The sequence below is a fragment of the Lissotriton vulgaris genome, chromosome 10 (assembly GCF_964263255.1).
Source record: "Lissotriton vulgaris chromosome 10, aLisVul1.2, whole genome shotgun sequence".
Taxonomy (NCBI): Eukaryota; Metazoa; Chordata; class Amphibia; order Caudata; family Salamandridae; genus Lissotriton; species Lissotriton vulgaris.
In genome coordinates, this window is record NC_141698.1 from 265,491,515 (window position 1) to 265,512,746 (window position 21,232).

The following is a 21,232-nucleotide window of genomic DNA, read 5'->3' on the forward strand; positions in this document are numbered from 1 at the left end:
GAATCCCGGCGGGGCCTACTCGGCCTGCCATCCTACCACGCACGGTGGATAAATGAGTATTTTTGCGAAGCCTAAAAGTGTGTCTACTATAAATGAACCGTTCGTACGTGTGATGTCAAAAGCACAAAGCATACTAAAAGAAGCACTGTAGGGAAACCTCATCCCCAGTGCCATCTGTGGTCCCAACAGGAAGCCATGTAAGAAATGGGTCCTTCAGAGATTAAGAACAATGGCCGTCAAGCCCTGGCCTTCACGCGCAGAAGAGATGCGAGTACACAAGGTGTGAAGTGGGACTGATGTTTACAGATACTACGGTAGATACTAGTGCTCTGAAATCCCTCGAGCAGTCTCACAGACCTACGTGAGGGCACACTTATGAGCCACGAGGGCAGCCATCTTTTTATAGGCGCTATATGACTCATGATTTTTAAGTCTGGCTAAAGCCAAATAAGAAGCCACAATTTGCACACACACATAAGGACGCATACAGATAATGCAAATCTGGCACACAGGCAAACTGTGCAAACGGACACAGAAACACTATGCACAACACCAACATGTCAAGCGTATCGGACACAAAGACGCAACTTGTGCAAAGACACAACCAGTAGGGCACACAGACACATAAACAGGATGCATACAGTCACACAGACATGCATGCATACAAACAAGATATCCATAAAGACACCCATGCATACGATGCGCATACACACACAAACAATGCAGCCATAAAAATCACAACCCAGAGATTCAAATAGACACAAGAAGAAATGCATATGTTACATGGACGTGTGGCATGTAGACATACACATAAAGAAGACATGCAAATTGACACTCAGACATAAAGCGTGTATATGGACACACAAACAAGATATGTATATCACCACACAAACAAGAGATGCATAAAATCGGACACACAAGACATGCAGCTAGACACGCAGACATAAGACATGCGTAGAGACCCAAAGAAGAAGTGCATAAAACACACCGATGTACAGTGCGCATACAAGCACAAGAACATAAGGGAAGAATACCTATACACAGACACGGCACATACATAAAGAAACACAAACGGGATATGAACAAGTCAAACAAACCCGACATGCATACAGATGCACAAACAAAAAAAAGGCATACGGAAAGTATGTAAGCGCAGACACAAATAAAATATACATAAAACAAACACAAAGCCATGCATACAGACACGCATACGCATGAGAGACGCATACAGGCCCAAAACCAAGACATGTATATAGATACACTAACATAAAACATGCATACAGGCACAGTTGAAACACAGGCTTCGTGTGCCTTAGTGATGCATAGGGATGCACAGATTTAAGACATGCAACAGACACACAAACCAGATATGAGAGCAGTAGCGAAAACATAGGCCATGCATACATAACCATGACATATATGCAGGCACAGACACATAAGGCCAGAAGCAAGTCATGCATACAGAAGACACACAGGAACAAACAAAGGCAAGGTATGGACACAGAAAAGCAAACATAAGACATGCAAAAAGATACAAAGACATACGAGAAGCATACAGACACACCACAACAAAACATGCAGACCGACGAATACACAAAACAATGTACCCAGGGAGCATGTCGACACAAAGTATACACGCAAACACCAACTTCGCATATACACAATGTACACAGAGACAACACTTACACACACGGAGAACTTGCAGTCAGGCGTTATACAAAGAGGCACCATAGACTGATACACAAACACACAGGCACACAAACATAACACATTCCGGCACTGGGTATATATATATATAAACAGACACCCAGACCTGGGATATACGAATACAGAGTCAAACATACATCAAAGGAGGTACAAAGAGGTAAGCACAGAAATGCCCACAGACATCCACACAGCTCAATGACATAAAATATACAGAGACCAGTGACAGGGAGTACTCGAGTCGCAGACACACACAACACACGTTGCTCACTCATTCAGCGCTCCTGGGCAGACTCCGCCGAGGCACAGTTCTCGAACCTGAGCCTCCATTCTTGCTGATCACAGAAACCTGCACAGCACAGCACACCCGGAGACACCGGCAGGAACACGCTGTGACCGAAGCACCAAATATGCGAACGCCGCTGACGGGCGGCACTGGACAGACACACAGAGACATCTACACACAGTTCATCTAGCCATATGGTGGCCATATGAAAAGACATTCGACTGCTATATTCTCGTGACAGCGGTTACCTCTCACACATCCTGCGTGACACTGGCCACGGACACAGAACAATAGAGAGCGGTGTATGGGGGCATCGGTGCCTTCCTCGAGGCCTGGAGCTTCGGGGTGGGGGGCTGTGCCAACCACAGGAGCAGAAAGCGACCCCCTACCCTTGACCACCACTGGCCATCTCCATGCAGGTGTTTCTGTGCACATTCACCATCCATCAGCCAAGACACCGTGGATGGGGTCTGCTACTCAGCAGACCCTGCTCCCTGGGCACTCATCAGGGCCCCGAAGAACCAAGAGACGGTGACCCCCCTCCCCATGGGATCGCAACCCTAAATGACCGAGCAGGCACTTCTTACCCCAGGAGCATCCGTGGACCCGGTCGTCCTGCTTCTCACTCCAACAACCGCGAGGATCAGAGCGCTGCTGTCTATTGTGCGGCTGCCCCCGGCAGGTGACAGCGGACCCCCAGCTGGGCTCTCAACCCACCCCCTTCGCCGGGATCTTTCCTGCATAGCCCACGCCCCCATCACACACACATCCCCGTCCCTGCCAGTCAGGCCGTGGCAGGGCGCCTCTGCTTTATAGCGCCTATCAGTGCTATGTATTTGTGTGATAGCCCTTTTACCTACAGCCCCCACCCCCGGCGACATACCTCCGTCCTCCCCGCATCCAGAGCCCTCGCCCCGCTGCCTGGGTCCTCCGCGCTCTGAGCCCCCGGTCACTCGTGGAGCAGGCTGCAGATGCGGCAGCGAGGTTAACTCTTGCCGTTCCGCGGCGCAGACAATGCTCCAGCCTGAAACAGCTGAACTCTGGCCAAGGCTGGATGGCGGGGGAGGGGGAAACCATGGATACACCGATATCAAGGTGGTGTCGGGGGCACGCGGTGGACAGGACGGGCTGGGGCTACCATATGCCACCCTCTGCACAGAGAACATGTCAAGTCCTAATTAAAACATAGTGTTGCATGCTACCTTATGCTTCAATAAATACTGTGCATATTGGCTTCGCGATATGGTGTGCAACCGAATGTAAAAAGAACAACTGATGGACAGAATGCAGAACAATGTCATACATTCATCCAAGTATACAGATCTGGGCCTAAATCCATCGCTTTTTTTTGCTCCCCATGCCATTCCAGTTTGAGCCAAGCCATGTGCAAATTAGCCTTGACCCTGCGCCCAATGGTAACAGTCCAGGCCGAACTGCCAGGCCAGGCCCTTCCTGGACTGGAAGCAAGCATCCTAGGACCGTTTTTTGGGTTTCACCCCTCGTCAGCCACTATAGCTTGACTCCAGTGGTGTGGAGAGCATGGGACCCACGTCTGGGCATACCCGTCCTACTCGGGGTGACAAATGCAAAAAGAACAATTGATGGACAGAATGCAGAACAATGTCATACATTCACCCCAGTACACAGATCTGGGCCTAAATCCATCATTTTTTTGCTCCCCATGCCATTCCAGTTTGAACCCAGCCCTAAGCAAATCAGTCTTGACCCTGCGTCAAATGGGAAGGGTCCAGCCCGAATGTAACTGTAGGATGGGGGATGTTAAAGTGCGGAACTGGCTGGCATGATACCATATAGCATGCTCCACTCTGATAGTGTATGCTGTGATGTGCTTCAGGGTCTGCTGGTATGGAGTAGTAGTAGTAGTTCTCTGTTTAAAACTGTTATGTAATATTGTGGTGCTCACAGTTATATACCATTTATACATGTAGTACTCGAGATACTATTTTATGGCATCGATTAGGATGTTATGGTTCACAATGTTTTGTTATAGCAAATGACGTTTTAAAGGCTCTCACCTCCTGCAGAGTGGCAGTAAAGCACTTTTCAGTGTTAATGCCATGCCCCATTCATACAAGTGTTACCGACTATTGTATTAGCTGGTAATATAACTGTGCCCAGACTAACTTACCGCCGCCACCGCCGAGAGTCACGGAGAGCAGCCACAGGTACCAGCCGCCACCGCCAAGAGTCACGAAGCCTACAAACACCGCACCGCCGCTCCGGGGGACTACAACACCCGGCAGGCCTCGGGGCGGCGCGTAGCAGCTGACGACAGACGCAGGGAGAACGCGCCAGGAGGCGCAATAAATTCCCTGACACCCCGGCGGAGCGGGGGAGACTAACTTACCGCCGCCACCGCCGAGAGTCACGGAGAGCAGCCACAGGTACCAGCCGCCACCGCCAAGAGTCACGAAGCCTACAAACACCGCGCCGCCGCTCCGGGGGACATCAACACCCGGCAGGCCTCGCGGCGGCGCGTAGCAGCTGACGACAGACGCGGGGAGAACGCGCCAGGAGGCGCAATAAATTCCCTGACACCCCCGCTTCGCGGGACGCCCGGAGCGAAGCCCGGGCAAAGGGCGGGCCCTCTACGGCCCTCATCGGCAGGAAGAGGCAGGAGCAGGGCCCAGACCGCTGTCCAAAAACACCCAAGTAAGTTACATACTCCCACAAACTCTTGTATGTGCCTGGGATACCACATTGACTTAACACCCCACGGACCTGCATCGTCGTAACCTTGTAAAATTGCTTGGAAAATGTCTAAAAGTAAAATTTCAACAGTTCCCATCAATACCATAGACAATTACATGGTTCAGAAAGTTGCCAAAATTAATCATGACAGGAGATCATCCCTGGGATTGAGTTATTCGCCAGACTTGCTTATTGATAACACGCCTTTACCTACTCCAGCTCTTGATATCAGTAACGAGGTGTTTCAGACCCCGGACAACAACCCACTGACCCAGCTTCTAGTAGCCATCTCTGCACCAGCCCCCGAGAGCGTGCCAGATATTGACATTATTACTCTAGAAGAGGAGGCCCCTACACCGGTCCCAGCTCCAAGAGTAACAAAGGGGGGGGGGGAAGAATATACCTAAACGGGGTGGTCTTCGATCAAGTAAAAAGCGCCCCGATACTTCCCCACAGGGAAATAGTGGAGATGATACAAGGAGTAATGCAGGAGGAAAGGTCCATTTGGATGAAGACCAATTTAAGAAGTTGTTGAATGCCGTAGATAACAAAATCAAAACTATTACCAAACCGCTCCTAAGCAAAATAGACCAGCTCACAGAAGAGGTCAACAGACTGGGGGTACTTTTGCAAAAATCAATAGAAGAAAAATCAAAAACCCCTCTGTTAAAATCACCTACAGTTGATCCAAAATCTACCCAAATTGCTCTTGGGTCAGATTTATTTGCAAATACTCCCCGGAACACTACGAGGAGACCAGCCCAAGGGGGGGGGGGGGGGGGGGGGGGGGCTTGAGAGACCCAGATCCAGATATTAATAATGGGGACTCTGCAGGGCCGAGCTCTAGAGGTACAAAAGTTCCTGACAACTTAGAGAAGGGGCCCGTTGAATTAATAGTGGAAGCCTCTCCATTAATATTGGTCCTAGCAAATGTCCCTCAACTGGAACCAGGGCAAGTAGAGAACATTCCTTCTTTGATAAACAAATCACTCCACTGGTTATCAAAGAATATGGCTTTTAAACCGGGAGGCAGGGACACGTTGGCACAGGAAGTAGTTAAAGCTAGAAGAGTTGAATGGATCGGGGGTGGTACCAAAAAATTTAAGGGGGATTGTGTGGTGCTACATTTCTCAGACCCAGAAGTTTTGCCAAACATTCTAGCTAATATATACCCCCCTCAGCGTAGCTCTACCAAAACAGTGCCACTAACGTTGGATTTCTTTTATATAAAAAAAGGAAACATTCTAAATCCAACAATGCTGAAAACGAAATGGAACCCTGTACTAAGAAAAGCCAAAATCCCTGAAAATAGAAATAATTGGGGTATCTCGATCGAAAATAGGTTCTCTGCCCTTTCGGGTTTAAGCCAATGTGATTGACTGGAAGAATCATGGAGCTCAGGAAAAGCTAAGGTTGTAGAGGTTAACTACGGAATCAATAGTACTCTTACGAAACCAGAAACAGATTGTTGTGAGGGCAAGGTCCCCGACCATAGAGATTATACTCCTAGTACAGCAGTGAACAATTCACCAGTTATTCATACCAGTATTAATAACGAGGAAACTACTTCTCCATCCCCCTTGCTCCCCTTTAATCAGAGCATACCTTCACAAGAGGGGAATACTGAAGTGAAAGGTAGTATCAAGCTCATTTCATGGAATATAGCGGGTATCCACCATAAATTAGAGACTCCCGAATGGTGCGAGTTCATTGACCGTCATGATGTTATCATGCTGCAGGAAACATGGTCAGTGGCACCAGTTTTTCGCCAGGGCTTCTTAAATTTTCATGTACCTGCGAAAAAGAATAATAAGGGGCGCCCTTCTGGGGGTCTAATTATATGGATACGCCAATCATTGCAATGCACTATCAAGCAGAGTTATATTATTAACAGTGACCTACTCTCTATAGTGCTCACCTGGGCTGATGGTCATAATCTGGCAATATATAACATCTATGCCAGGGGAACCCAAGGGGGCACATTTTCTGATGTGATAGGAGCTTTAGATAATTACTTAGAGACTCTACCTACACAGTATACCATTCTGGTGGGGGGAGACCTAAACACAACATTTGAACCTCTAGGTTGTGAGGATAACGATCTGGCCCAAGAGGAAGATACCAAATGGGGAATTCCCCAATTAGACCTCCTGATAGTAAAAAAGTGGACAGAAGTGGCAATACAGGCTAAAAGTTTATGCCTATCCAGAGGACTGAGGGCAGCCAATGGCCGCACCTCCTCTGACCCACAGGGTAAGCACACCTTTGATAATTTAAGATCAAGTAGCAGGATAGATTATATTCTTATAGATGTCAGAGGTTGGCACAAAGTGGTCGATATGCAGGTGATTCCAAGATTGGAGAGCGACCACAATCCCTTGTGTTTGCTCTTCAACCTGGAACAAAGTGTAAACTCAACAAACCCGGTTAGGGATCTTACGTCATTAGACGTTGTTACATCTAACAATCTCCGTCACATTAAATGGACAACTTTGGTAGACAAACCTGGGGATATGCAGGCCCTAGAGGGGATAGTTATTGAAGAGGTAACCAGAATACAGATCCTTATCAATGATATACATTTTAAACAGTTGATTGAAGAGTCACAGTCAAAGTTTTTTGCTAATATACAGAAGTTATTCTTTAAAAAAACCAAGAAGAGGAAGGGTGTTAGACCACCTATAAAGAGAGGATGGTATGACCATTCCTGTAGAATAGCGAGACAAAATCTCAGTGTAGCGCTGAGATCTAAAATAGGAGTTTTAAAGGCTAGGGATGAATACAGAAAAACACAAATCAAGGCAAAAAAACTGTGGGATGAGAATATATGGTCAGACCTGAAGAAAGCATGTGCTGACAAACATCAGAAAGAGTTTGGGCCATTTTAAAGTGGGGCTCTTGGGGAATAGCTGATTGTCCGAAAAACAAAGGAGGCTTGGGTGGACTTTTTTAAACCTCAATATGCAGACAATTTGGTACCACAAATTGATTCCCCTCCAGTAAGGGTATTTTATACCCATGAACTATTCACATTGAAAGATGTAAATGAGGCAATGGATGGAGTAACCAGAGGAAGGGCGCCAGGAATTGATGGAATACCGGCGGATGTGTTTTTATTGGACAGGGCCAGCTGGTGTAAATACTTTGTCTGGCTTGGTAATGCCATCGCACAAGGAGCAAAGATTCCAGCAACATGGAAAGGAGCGGAAATAATACTTGTCTACAAAAAAGGGGACAAGGCTTTACCAAGCAACTATAGGCCCATTAGCCTTATCGATTGTGCACAAAAACTGATGGGCAGGATGATACAAAATAAAATACAAGCCTGGATAGATGATAAGGATATCCTCTCCCCGTATCAAGCTGGTTTCCGCCCTTTAACCAGCTCTGTCGACCAGGTATTCCACTTTTTAACTATGTACTGGAAAAACGTAACCTTGCTAAACGGTCCACTGTTTGCTGTTTTCGTTGACTTGAAGTCAGCGTTTGATTTAGTTCCCCGGCAAAAGCTATGGGTTGTCTTGCAGGATCTCGGAATAAGCCCTGAACTATTGACTTTGCTTGTAAGGATGCACGAGAACAACTATGCCCGGATTAGATGGGGTGCCCAGGGAGATGTCACGGAACCCTTCCCTGTGGATAGAGGAGTGAGACAGGGTTGCGTCCTGGCCCCCACTTTATTCTCCCTCTATATTAATGGCATCGTTGACTTTTTGAAGCAATTTCCGACGGATGCCCCATTACTAGATGGGGAGCGAGTTCCAGTACTAATGTTTGCAGATGACACCTTGCTGGTCTCGCGGACCCCTAGCGGTTTACAAAAGACAATAAACGCTTTTGGTGACTTCTGTCGGATCCGGGGCTTGGAAATAAATACATCAAAGACTAAATTTATGAATCTGAATCCCGCTAAGAAATTCAAGGGGAAAATGATCTATAATGGGTCCTTTCTGGAGGAAGTGAATGCTTTTACCTACCTAGGCATCTCCCTAAATGCCAACATGAACTGGAAATCCCACATGGACTCTGTGGTGCTAAAATTTAATCAGCTGGCAGGGGCAATAGCCCAAAAACACAAATCTTCATTTACAAGACCTATCCAGCCAATAATGAAGATTTACAGCATGAAAGTGTCGGGCGCTTGTCTTTATGGATCAGAATTATGGGGTTTCACCAATTTGAATTCATTAGTAGTTGCAGAAAAAAAAATTCTTCGCCGCATAATTGGTGTCCCCCAGAGTACCCCCTCGACCCCGCTTCAATATGACCTCGGGAGGAAAAAGATCGAGGATACGGTCAGACTGCGTCCCCTCCTCTATTGGAGGCGTGTAAAAACTACTCCTGAGTTCAGCCACTACGCAGCTGCCCTTTTGGATGTTGTTAACTCTGACATGTTTCATAAAGTACTCTGGCTCAAAGAAGTAAGGATATTACTCCAAAAACTGCACCTTGAGCATTTGTGGACCGCAGTAGACCCACATGATTTTCCATCAAAGACCACATTAAAAAAAATGTATTGGGACATGATAAATAACACTGTATTGATTTCCAACCAACCATCCGTGTTGACATCCCAGTTCTTGGAATTTAAAACTACTCCAAAATTTGAACAGTACTGGGATTTGATTGCTAAGCCTCTAGACAGGAAATTGTATTTTCAGTTTAGAATTGGCTCTTTACCCCTCAATGCCTTCACGATTAAATGGTCTTCCGATAATGTAAATACTTGCTTTTACTGTAAAACACATGTAGAGGACATCCCACATTTTCTGTTTGTATGCCCATTATGGGCCAGATGTAGAAAAATCGTATTTACCGATTCATAAATACCGAATTTTACCGATTCGGTATTTATGAATCGGTAAATATGAAGGTGTGAGATGTAGGAAAATTCGGTAATTGAATTACCGAAACTGTGAAAATCGGTATTTACCAAATCGGTAAATACCGATTCGGTAATGCCATTGATTCCTATGGGCATTGAAGCCCATAGGAATCAATGGGCATTACCGAATCTGTATTTACCGATTCGGTATATACCGATTCCAGCAAGGGTGCAGGGGGTGTCACTTTGACACTCTCTAGCACCCCAAAGATGGGCATGTGAGCCATGTGGCACACAGACATGCCCTTAGGGCATGTCTGTCTGTCACATGGCTAGGTGTGCATGCACACATGTGCATGCACACCTGGATTCGGTATTTTACCACCCAATTGGATTGGGTGGTAAAATACCGAATCTGTAAGGCCTGTGGCACTCTCAGGAGTGCCACCTACATTTGAATATACCGAATCTGTATTTTTACCGATTCGGTATTTTACAGAATCGGTAAATTTACTGATTCTGTACAATATATGCCCCTACATCTGAAAAACCAAATACCGGTCGGTAACGGCCGAATTCGGCCGTTACCGACCGGTATTTTGGCTCCTACATCTGGCCCTAAATGCTGCCCCAAGAAGCAGATGGTTAAAGCCGGCTTGCAGAAATTTGGGGACAAGGAAATATTCAGAGGTGCTAAGGATTTTAAAATCAAATTGTGCCCCCAACCTTGCAATTGCTGTAGCCAAATATATGGGGTGGGCTTGGATAATACGTACGCGCACTTTAAAACTGTAATTAACTATCTGAATGACAAATTTATTTTACCTAAACCTTGTGCTGTGACTTGATTTTATAAATGCATAATTTTACTGAGTTATTCGTCAACAAAGTATAAAAAGTATGAAATTTAATATGTATTTTAACTTGCTTTTTAAAAATTCTAGAGTAGTATTTATTCTGTTTAGCTTAGGGATATATGCTTTTATGACAATGTTGTCGAATAAAGTATTTAAACTTGATAACTGTGCCCAGTAATACCAAACCCAGTACTACCGCTTTCTTTTCCGTACACAAATTCCACCTAGTTAAAACAGGCAGAATTTTTGAGCAAAAAAAGCGCCTAGAATTTAGGTGAAAACATATGTCAAACATATAGAATTATAGAAGGCTAACAGTGAATTACGGAGATGTTTTTCACCAAAGGGTTCTGATAACAAGACAGATAGACAACAAGAGCAAAGCTCAAGTTGTCAATGATGTCACTCAGAACCCTCAAATGAAAAACATTCCCCTAATTTACGTATTAACCATCTATAATTTGTGCTATGTATGGCCCCTAAATCTAATTTTGTTATCCACTATTGTCACGTCATAGCAGCGAATTACCAGAATTAGAATCTGGTGTAAATGGTAGAGGCTTCCAATGGAAGCCAATGCATAATAATCTAATAATACCAGTCCAACATGCTAATCTCCATTCCGGGCCTCATACTTGTGATGACAGGTAAATGGAGTGTGTAAAGGGGAGGCAGGGGCAGGAGTAACTGAGTCAGAGGCTTTGATTAAAGATTTGAGAGATGGCTTTATTTTTATATAAGCTTTCCTTCTCCAGCTGGTAAGTCTTTCTCGGGCAAAAGCTGCAGGGTCCGTCTTGATGTTCTTCTGGGAATCCAGATTGGTAAACCACGGATGAAAAGTGGGACCCTCCGTAAAAAGACCGGAAACCAAAAGAGAGAATAAACATAGGAATTAGGGGGGCGTCCGGACTTTAGGAACGCGAGGGGCCAGGAGTGAGGGAAACCAAGTGAACGAGTGCTATATACACGTTAATTTGCTGTGCTCAAGTGCTTGTGAGGAGGAAAGGATTTCTGGAGACTGTACACGAAATTTACAACTATATACAGGCGGGCTTCTATAAGGCAGGCTGGTTACGTAGCCCCACCCAACCCGCAACCTTGCTCCGTACCTTTTCAAGCCACGTTCCTCCTGTGGGAGCGTGGCGGGGCGGCTCGTGAAGACGTTGGCCTCCTGGCTTGTCGGGAACGCCTCTGGTGTCTTTATCTTGGCCCGTCTCGTCCTCTTCCTTCTGGATATTCGGTTTCTCTCTCCTTCTCCGCTCACCGTCACCTTCTTCTTCCTCCGAGGAAATGCCGTCCGTTGACTTTCTGGTTCCTTCCTCTTTTGACGAACCTGGCGTGATGACGTTCAACAGGGGAGGAGTCTCGTCGGGTTGAAATCCCCAATTAAAGGAGCCTTGTCCTTTTTCCTCTTCGTGGCTCCATAGGGGCTCTTTATCATGTTTCCATTCGTCGTCGAAATATGGATTGTCATGCTGGTGAGAGGGGATAGAAGCTGGAGAGAGGGGGACGACTGACCACCAATCGCGTACATGGTTCTGTCCCTCGAAGGAACGTCCCGCCCGCCACAGGGTGTTAATATGACAGTGTGATGTAACCACTAGGGTGACCACCAGCTCATAAACTGCGAACAGTGTTAGTTATCCGTTACTGAGGTCATAACGGAGAGCATTTGATCATATTTCAGGAAGTTCCATTTTACAGGGTTGTGTCATACTGTGCAGCTAACAGCTCCCGTGATGTAATTACACTCGTTTTGCACTTGCCAGAACAGACATTAGAAAGGGCTTCCAGCACACTAGGACACAATGCTGTATAAAGAGCACTGGAAGGAACAGAGAGGTATTTTTTGAAGAGAACAAATAACACTGTGGAACATTTGAAACGCTCTTGTCTGTTGCCTGTTGTAGGAAAGTGCCCCTTTTTGCCACTGGTACTAATGTTTTTATACTGATGTGCACTGGACCCCTGCTAACCAAGCCCCTGTGCCAATGCTCTTTCACTAAAAACAAGGTAAAATTGAACTATTGTAACACCAGTGGCACACACTTTAGCACCACTGTACGTCCCAGTAAATGGCACCCCTAATACATAGGGCATGGGTACTAAAGAGGGTCCCTAAGGGCTGCAGCATGTATTATACCACCTTAAGGCACCCCCATACAAATTACATGCAGGCTGCCATTGCAGGCTGCATGACATGTGAAAACACAACATGGCTCACTCAATGAGTGCCATGCCAAAGTCACTGCATATAATACGTGTAAGCCAACCCTATAGCAGGCCTTGTAGCTTTAAGGTAGTGTGTATTATATTACATGTGCGGACACATCTGCAAGAGCAGCTATGCCCCTGTTCTGTCCAGTTCTATAACTAGATGGTACAAGTGACCAGAGAAGCCATCTTAAGTACATGTACTGGGCATTATGAGTTCCCCAGTTACATGATAGCTTTACTGAAACCTATGGTGTTTGAGATCAAATACCTTGTCTTAATAAATCTGTACTGTTACCAGTACTAGATTTATTGTGACATGCACACAGAGGACAGACACCTCAGAGGTGCCCCCTGTAAACCCTACAATTATCTAGTGTGCTGTTGACTGATATCGTCCAGCCTGCCACCACAGAAAAGTTTCTGACCCCCTGCAGTTGAGAGCCTGCTCTCTCGGAGGTCAAAACAATGCCTGCTCCAGAGGAAGGTGTTTCAAACCTCCTCCAGCAGGATGGCTAGTGATTTAGCAAATCAAGGCCATGGGCTCCATTTTCACCGCCGCCTTTGACATGAGATCCAGCTTCCCCCAGACGCAGGAGATGCCACCCCCCTGTGGCCCATTTGGCCCCAGGGCAGGTGGGAAATTAGCTATGCAGTAAGCGTGCTGCACCACCAGTCTAGTCACACCACCAAGTTGGGCTATCTGATGTGTTCCACGAAAGAAGGCTTCCACCATCCTGATTTCGGTAGAATTAGGAACTCAGACAGGGTTATGCCCACTCCCCACATTAAGTGGTCATATGGGGGTGTAGTGACCTCAGGGGTAAGTAGCCTATTGGCTACTACCATTCACTCCCCTTAAGGTCCCTAAATTGAGGATTTAGGTGGCCTTCTGAGATCAGGAACTCAGATTTGTCTGCCTGAAACAAAAAGAAGAACAAAGAAGAGCCAAAGACGTGAGATCTGTGGACCACCACCAAACTTGGCACAAACCCCTGCCTGGCTTCTTCTCCCCTGACAATCACCAACATCAACTCCTCCAGAAGTGGAACAGCCTCACCAAACCCTTGTAAGTCTGCCCAGCACATCATCAACTCAACAGCATCTCCCTTGGAGTGGAGGAGCCACGTCCCTGGACAAGCAGGTACCAAATGCTTCTACCCGGTACAGCGTTCTGTCAACCCCCGGGCCCACTGAGGGAACGGCACTCCAAAAGGAGGTCTTGGTTTCTTCAGGAGGTTAGATATGTCTCCCTGCCAAGGTTGGAGACGCCAGGCCACCCCAGAGCCACCAAGCACCAAATCCCAAAGTAAGGGAGTCAGTTGCAAACACCAAGGCTTGTTTTTGTTCAGTCGAAACACCAAAACATACCTGCATATCAAGGGACTTCAAGAGAGGCCAGCTCCACACTGAGAGCGGCCCTGCTGTATTTCTTTTCCTTCTTCTGCACATACCCAAGAACTGTGAGAGCCTCTAACTCACCGACCACAAAGAGAGCATTTGGGATTCTAAATGTAAGCACTGTAAGTCAATAAGGGTCGTATGGACTTTCTACATGGTGTACCTCAGTTTGGTACACTACATAATCTTATAGGAGACATTCTGTGTTTTTTATCATTTCTAGTCGTTTTAAGTGTCGTGTCTAGTCTAAGCTTTGAAACACAATATTGAGAAGTCAAAAAGACAGAAATGACCCGAGGGACAGAATCGAAAGGGATTTTTCTATTTTCCTCCCCCTAAAAAGTGATGTCCCTATCTTTACAGGGCGGGGCCTCCTATACCGGAGTTGTGACCGGGTGAGGTAAGGTTTTATCCTCCTATAAGACAGGTGAGCACATTAGTTGAATGAAACAGGTTGTTGTTAAACATATAGAATCTATAGATATATGGGACCGAGTATAAACCTAGAGGTTCCAAGGCATGGGTGAGAAACTGCTTGGGAGTTTTAATAATAGGTTTACCATTTCACCTTCAGTACAATGTGTTTTTCTGTCATAGGTGTCAAAGGCACTCCGCTTGTACTGAGGAACGATGACTTATAAGGTGTATTTATTCCAACTTTATAAAAAGTATTTTTTCCCTTAATTGGTAATGCAGTAGTAATACAGTTTTTTTGTTTAGGTCCTGAAGCTAGCCTTCGACCAACAGTCAATAAGGCTGAAACATGTCGACCGTATTGTGAGGCAGCCTATTTGTTCAAAGCTGCTTCTGCACTATTTTTAATCAGGATTAGTACAGATATTTGGAATAAAAGTGTTTTTCTCTTCTAATTCCTTTTTAATTTCACTAACACGCACTGCACAATAAATTCCATCACCCATAAAAATCCATCCTCTATGTTTGATGTCTATTACTATGTGAGAAAGTGGTCTTTTCTTTACTTCCTCCCTGTGTGATTTTTGTGACCTGGTCGAAACCCGATCCACATGACTCTCCTCTGTGATCTAGAGGTGTAGTGGTGGGAAGGAAGGATATCCAAATGATGACACTGATCACACTGGTAATTGAGGGAAATCCTACTTTTCGCAAAGGTCTTCGCTTTTTGCGTCTAGGTTCTTTTTAGTACCCTTTGCGTGATTTGGAAAATTTAGTCTTATCTCCCATATGTAGACCACCAGACTTAGTTGTTGTTTGGAACACTACATAAAAAGCCAGCTTCCTACACCTTTTGTGGCTATACTATAATGGATTTCAAATCTATTTTAATTCTTTGTTGTTTTTTCCTCATGCAATTTGGCACAAAGCTTTTTAACCCCTTCCACGCTGATGACGAGCCGGGCTCGTCATGGTGTAGCCTCCTCGCACGCTGATGACGAGCCCAGCTCGTCACGTAACATGCGCTTTTAAAAATCTCAGCGTACGAGCGGAATTCCGCTAGCGCGCATGAGGTTAAGCACCCACGTTTTCATTTGTTTAATTTGGATATTTGTATTGTTATTATTTATGATGGACTGGGAGACTGATGGGCGCATGGATGGATTGGTGGATGAAGATTGTGGGGATTATTGGAGAGGGATTAGATGGTGGTATGGATGAATTGATGCTGCATTGGTCAGGAAGAAAGATGGAGCTGCATCAATGCAGATATGGATTGATTGGCACATTGATGGATGGGTGAATGCATGGATGGGTGTTTGGGTGAATGGATAGATGAACAGATAAATCTAGGAGTGTGGATGGGTGCAAGAATTGGCAGTGTGATGGATAGAATGATTCATGGATGGATGGGTCTGGGTGGATGGATGGATGGGCCTGGGTGGATGGATGGTTGGATAGATGGATCTGGGTGGGTACATAGATTAAATCACTGGTGGATAGATATGAAAAAACTCTTTTGAAACAATAAACTTTAGTAGCATTTCACTACAACTTACATAACAAGAAACACGTATACCTGCATAATCACATAGCACATCTCAATTTTGAGTACGCATGTTGACAAATCAATGATGAAAGCGGCAATGCTAGAACAATAGGAGTCCTGAAAGGTAAAAGTCAGTAGACAGTTATAAATAGCATGCACATAGCATTGCTGCAGTGGACAAGAAGGAGATTACTCATTTTTTTAAATCAAAAGATAGTTATTCATTTTTATGTCATAGCATTCATTTCATGGTTGGAAGTACACAGTTAAGAACAGCACTGCATGGAATGTATTGACAACCACATGAAACTTGGTGCAGCAAACGTGAATAAATAGTGCAAGTGGCGACGCAAGTGAAAGGAGAGAAAACAGCGTGGTCGGCGCACTGTGTGTAAAGTGCAAATTATCTACAGTGAGTGGCTAAAGACGGCGCATGTGACATAGTGATCTCACAGAGGGCACAATTAATTTAATAGATTTGGAGCCACTAAGAAGAAGTGCGCCTATTAATTAGGCTGTTGGGTCGACGGCGTTTCGATCCGGACCATTTCGGATCATCATCAGGACTGGTTGTCTGAATTGAATAGTGCTTAAGCAATCCTTGTGAATTGGAGTACTTGTATACAACATGGAGGTGTGAATTGAAAAACCAGGGGATCACCAAGGATCAGGTCGCTTGAAGAGGCCAGATGAGGCTCGCTATCGGTTTTCAATGCATGGATCGTGCCTGTAACTCAGCCGAGTTGGAAGGGGTTGTATTAAGGCACCTCAGCGTTCTAGCCAGCCGCGTTAGTCAGCCATGCTTGGTTGGCGCTGCATTAATCAACGCATCCGTCTTGCTATCGGAGGAATTTTCTCCGATAGCAAGACGGATACGTTGATTAATGCAGCGCCAACCACTGTCTTATTTACAAGAACAATAGGAGGTCATAAATACTGTTCAGTTGGCTATCCACTCATTGAGCCACTTTCACAAGTGTTTGTGCCCTCTACATCTGTCATGGTATAATTTGTCATGTAATATAAGAAATTCTAATAATTTCCAGGAATCCCATATTTTCTCGTGCTTGTTAGGGCAGTTCTGGTGCATGCATACCAGGATCGCAAGTGTTCTACAGTGGTCTAGGTCGCATGATCAAGGCTCTCCATGCCATTTACATACAATGTCTCACACTGTTGAAATGCTCTGGTTTCCCTAATTGCTCCAATGTCCAGTTAAATATTTAGCAGGGCACATTTTGGTGTGAGCTCAAGAAATCTCCCTAACCCTTCAGACACCGAGTAGACCACGTTAAGCCAAAACGTCTGCATCCCAGAACATTGACAGGTTGTGTGCAAGAAGTCCCTCTCTGAATCGTTATAGCTGAAGCATGAAAAGTAGGAGTCACATCAGAAGGCCTGAAACTCAGTGTATCTCCACTGCATCTCCGTTGATAAGGTACAAAACTAATTTAAGCATGAGGCCAAAGAATGTGTCACATATATGCAACACCACAAGGGCTCAAGGACCAGAAAATGCAGGATATTGGTGTTAACCCCTTAATGCTGATGACGAGCTGAGCTCGTCATCAGCCACGGGGGGCGTGTGCGGATGACGAGCTGAGCTCGTCATGTAGCGCAAAAATGACCGCCGCAGCGATGCGGTTAAAGAAGCAGATCCTATGCATAGCAAGACACTCTGGCCTCTTTATCTCTGGACCAGCCTAAGCCAGTAATTTCGGGGAATTCTAGGGAACTATTCCATGATAGGGTCTATGGCTAAGGCATATAGGAGTGGGGATAAGGAACAGCTGTGCCTCATACCCCAATCTACTGGGAAGGAAGGAGACAGTGTTCCGTTAATACAGACTCCAGCCTTGAGTTGTGTGCAGAGGAGCAGGATGTACCAGATAAAGCTCAGGCTAAAGTTAATCTTTTCAAGGATATCGCAGAGAAAGTCTCAATTTTACGCAGTCAAAGGCTTTTTGGAAGTCTGTCTTAAGCAGAGCAATGGGACCCTCCAAACAGTGTGTCCATGCCAATGCCTTAGGAGTGTCCGAATGTTTTGCCTTGTAAACTGGTTTAAAAAGCAAAATACACACAATTGATGGAGAGAATGCAGAACAAATCAAAACATTCACCCCCAGTCAAGAGATCTGTGTTAAATCGATCATTCTTTTGCTCACCATGCCACCACAATTTAAATCTTGCTATATGCAAATCGGTCTTGACCCTTTGCCTCATGGGAACAGTCCAGCCTGAACTGCCAAGTAAGGTCATCCCTGGACTGGAAAAAAGCATCCTAGGACAGCTTTCGGGGTTCCGCCCCTCATCAACCAAGACAGCTTGAATCCAGTGACACAGTGAGCCCGGGACCCACGTCTGGGCATACCCGGCACACTTAGGGAGAGAAAACAAAGGACACACAATTGATGGCCGGAATGCAGAACAAATCAAAACATTCACCCCTAGTCAAGAAATCTGGGTTAAATCCATAATTCTTTTGCTCACCATGCCACCCCAGGTTAGACATTGCCATATGCAAAACAGTCTTGACCCTGAGCCTCATGGGAACAGTCCAGCCTGAAGTGCCAGGCAATGTCATCCCTGGACCGGAAACAAGCATCCTAGAGCAAGTTTCAGGGTTTCGCCCCTCATCAGCGGTAAGGTCTGCCTCGGTTGCTGCTGATATCGCATGTTAATCCTGTTACCTTACCTGTGGGCAGCCTTTTGATTGTTTTACTTGTATTCTACAGACTTTGTGTTTTTAAAGCATTTTATATATTATTCCTCACTGTATATTGCTCACCTTCGTTTTTAACACACAGCTATTAGGAGTTGTGGGCAGTTACCCAGGGTTTAGTCGGTTCCCCCGTCCTGGCTGACTAACATCCCTGTTCCCTGTTTCCCTACTTTCGTTCTGGTCTGTCACGGCAAGTGCTGTTTGAACGGAGGGCGTTCCTCTAGGCTCCTGACATCTTCCTCGCGAGTCTTTGCCGCCGCACACTCTACAAAGCCCGGTGATAGAGCGGACGCGCCACCGGTTTGCCAAAGGCAGGCCAGTCTGCGCCCGTCCGCGCCGGGACCACGCCTAGAACCAGAACCCCTATATGTTTTCCCCTCAAAATAAAGTCTATTTCCTACACAAGGGATGAAATACTTGGGTTGAATACAAACTATAGTAACACTAGTTGCCCACAAATAGACTTTCAAAGAAGCCCAAGCAGCTCCTGCACTGTAAATTACAGATGAGTTTCTGCAAAGTTAAGGCTCTTACACCTTTACAAAAACCATCACAAAAAAAGCAAGTAAAACCTTTCAGGCTATGTTGATTAACACGTGGTCTTCGTCAAAACATAATACAGAGGTTGCAGAATTGATAGGCGCACACAACCTAGCATTGATCACAGAAACTTGGGCGGATGAGTCGTCACACATAGATATGGCATTAGCATTACCTGTGGGATACACTATCATCACAGCAGATAGAGCTTAGGGGAGGATTAGCTATCATCCTTAGAGAAGACATGTGCGTGACGGGATCCCCAGCCAGAACCTCACAGGACTGTGAAACCTTAACATTTCAGATCTCATTGAGTAACAACTGCACACTAAAAGGCCTTCTCTTATATAGGCCACCAGCATGCACTGACCTCTTTTTTTAATACTATCATCCCCTTCCTCGAATCTAGACTAGAAACAGATCACCTAGAAAAGTTTGCTGATCGTGATACAGCCTTATTAGTAAACTCAATGGCTAATTTTTCATTAACGCAAATCATCAAGCATGACTTCCACGCTGCTGGACATACCTCTAAATGCAGCCCAGGATTCCCCGACAGTCGTAAATACACATGTCTTGGTCACCCGCCAACACTGGGCCAATATTTACCCTCCTACCCTACAAACTCTACTGTCAAGCACCACCCCAGACCTTTCAGCATATATCAACACATCTGTCCATATGTTATCCTTATGGATTAAATCAGCGGTGGATATCTTAGCTTCCGCAAAGAGTTGTCGCTCTTGGCGGAAAAGTCCTTCTGAACCGTGGTTCACAGATACTCTTAGAGCACAAAAACAAGTATGTAGGAGGCTAGAAAGAAAATGGAGTGTAAAGTATGGTTTGGAGGAGAAAACCAAGTATGCACAAGCTTTGGCAGCCCACTAGAAAATGATTGTAGAGGAAAAATGTAAATACTTTACGGCAAAGATCCGTGAGGCAGGGAATTCCTGCAGGGAGCTTTTTTCCATAGCTAAAAACTTAGCTAAACTACCAGTAATGGCTCAGACAGAAAGTAGTGCTGAATACTGCAATTTACTGGGTCAGTCATTTATAGATAAGGTTGAGACAGTATGTAACTCCTTCAGGGACAGTGTTAGCTTAGTCATTAAGATTGCATCGGAAGCCTTAGATTCTACGGTCACCATTCCAGCTTTCTCCTTCTCCTACTCCACACCAGAACAAATCATTCAGGTTGTAAAAACCTCTAAATCAGGAGGCCCAACAGACCCCTGCCCTCCGAAAGTATTTCATCTGTTTCCAGAAGTATTGAGCGAATCCCTAAGTTTGGTGTTCAATAAGATAATTCAGGTAGGCGTCTTTCCAGACTCTTGGAAGATAGCTTCACTTCTTCCTCTTTAAAAAAAAACCTTGACCCTAAGAACCCCAGCAGCTATCGTCCTATTTCATGGATCTTGTTCCCCGCAAAAGTACTTGAGAAACTTCTCAATGCACAAGTTACAGCACATATTTCCTCAAGAAATCTCCTGGATCAATCACAATATGGGTTTCGGGAAGGACATGAAGGGAGATAGCTTTGGTTATGGCAGCGGAAGAACTCAGGACAATACTGGACTCAGGGGGCAAGGCTGCCTTGATCCTGTTAGACCTATCGGCGAACTTGGACGCGGTGAACCACAAAATACTAGCTAGTAGACTAGTGATGTTGGGGATCCGAGATTCTGTCCTCTCACTGCTATTGTCATATCTAGCCGACAGAACCTTCTCCGTTGAATTGGGAGCCTACTCATCCAAACCTTTCAAACTGCCTTGTGAGGATCCTCAGGAATCGTCTCTGAGCCCCACGCTATTTAATGTATATGTGGCACCTCTGGCCTCGATCATATGGCAGTTTAGGTTGTCGGTTGTCTCTTACGCAGACGACACCCAGTTGGTGGGGTCAGTCTCAAGCAACATGGAGGAGAACGCCGACCTATTTAAGAGCTGTATGTCACAAGTCAATCAATGGATGCAGTCTAACTGCTTGAAATTGAATCGTGGTAAGACA

The 21,232-nt window shown here is 45.5% G+C and overlaps 1 protein-coding gene across 3 annotated transcripts in view; it reads right to left on the reverse strand.

Moving 5' to 3' along the window:
- The window catches only part of LRRC61 (leucine rich repeat containing 61), a 146,689-nt gene that overhangs the window by 18,039 nt on the left and 107,418 nt on the right, over positions 1 to 21,232 (reverse strand). Inside the window, exon 1 of one of the 3 annotated variants that reach the window (XM_086940967.1) lies at positions 2,874 to 3,006. The exons of 1 other annotated variant lie outside the window; for it this stretch is intronic. The gene's annotated coding sequence lies outside the window, so the exon portion shown is untranslated. Of the gene's footprint in view, positions 1 to 2,577; positions 2,724 to 2,873; positions 3,007 to 21,232 lie in introns of those variants that run through there. One more of the 3 variants, XM_086940968.1, reaches the window with a different exon arrangement.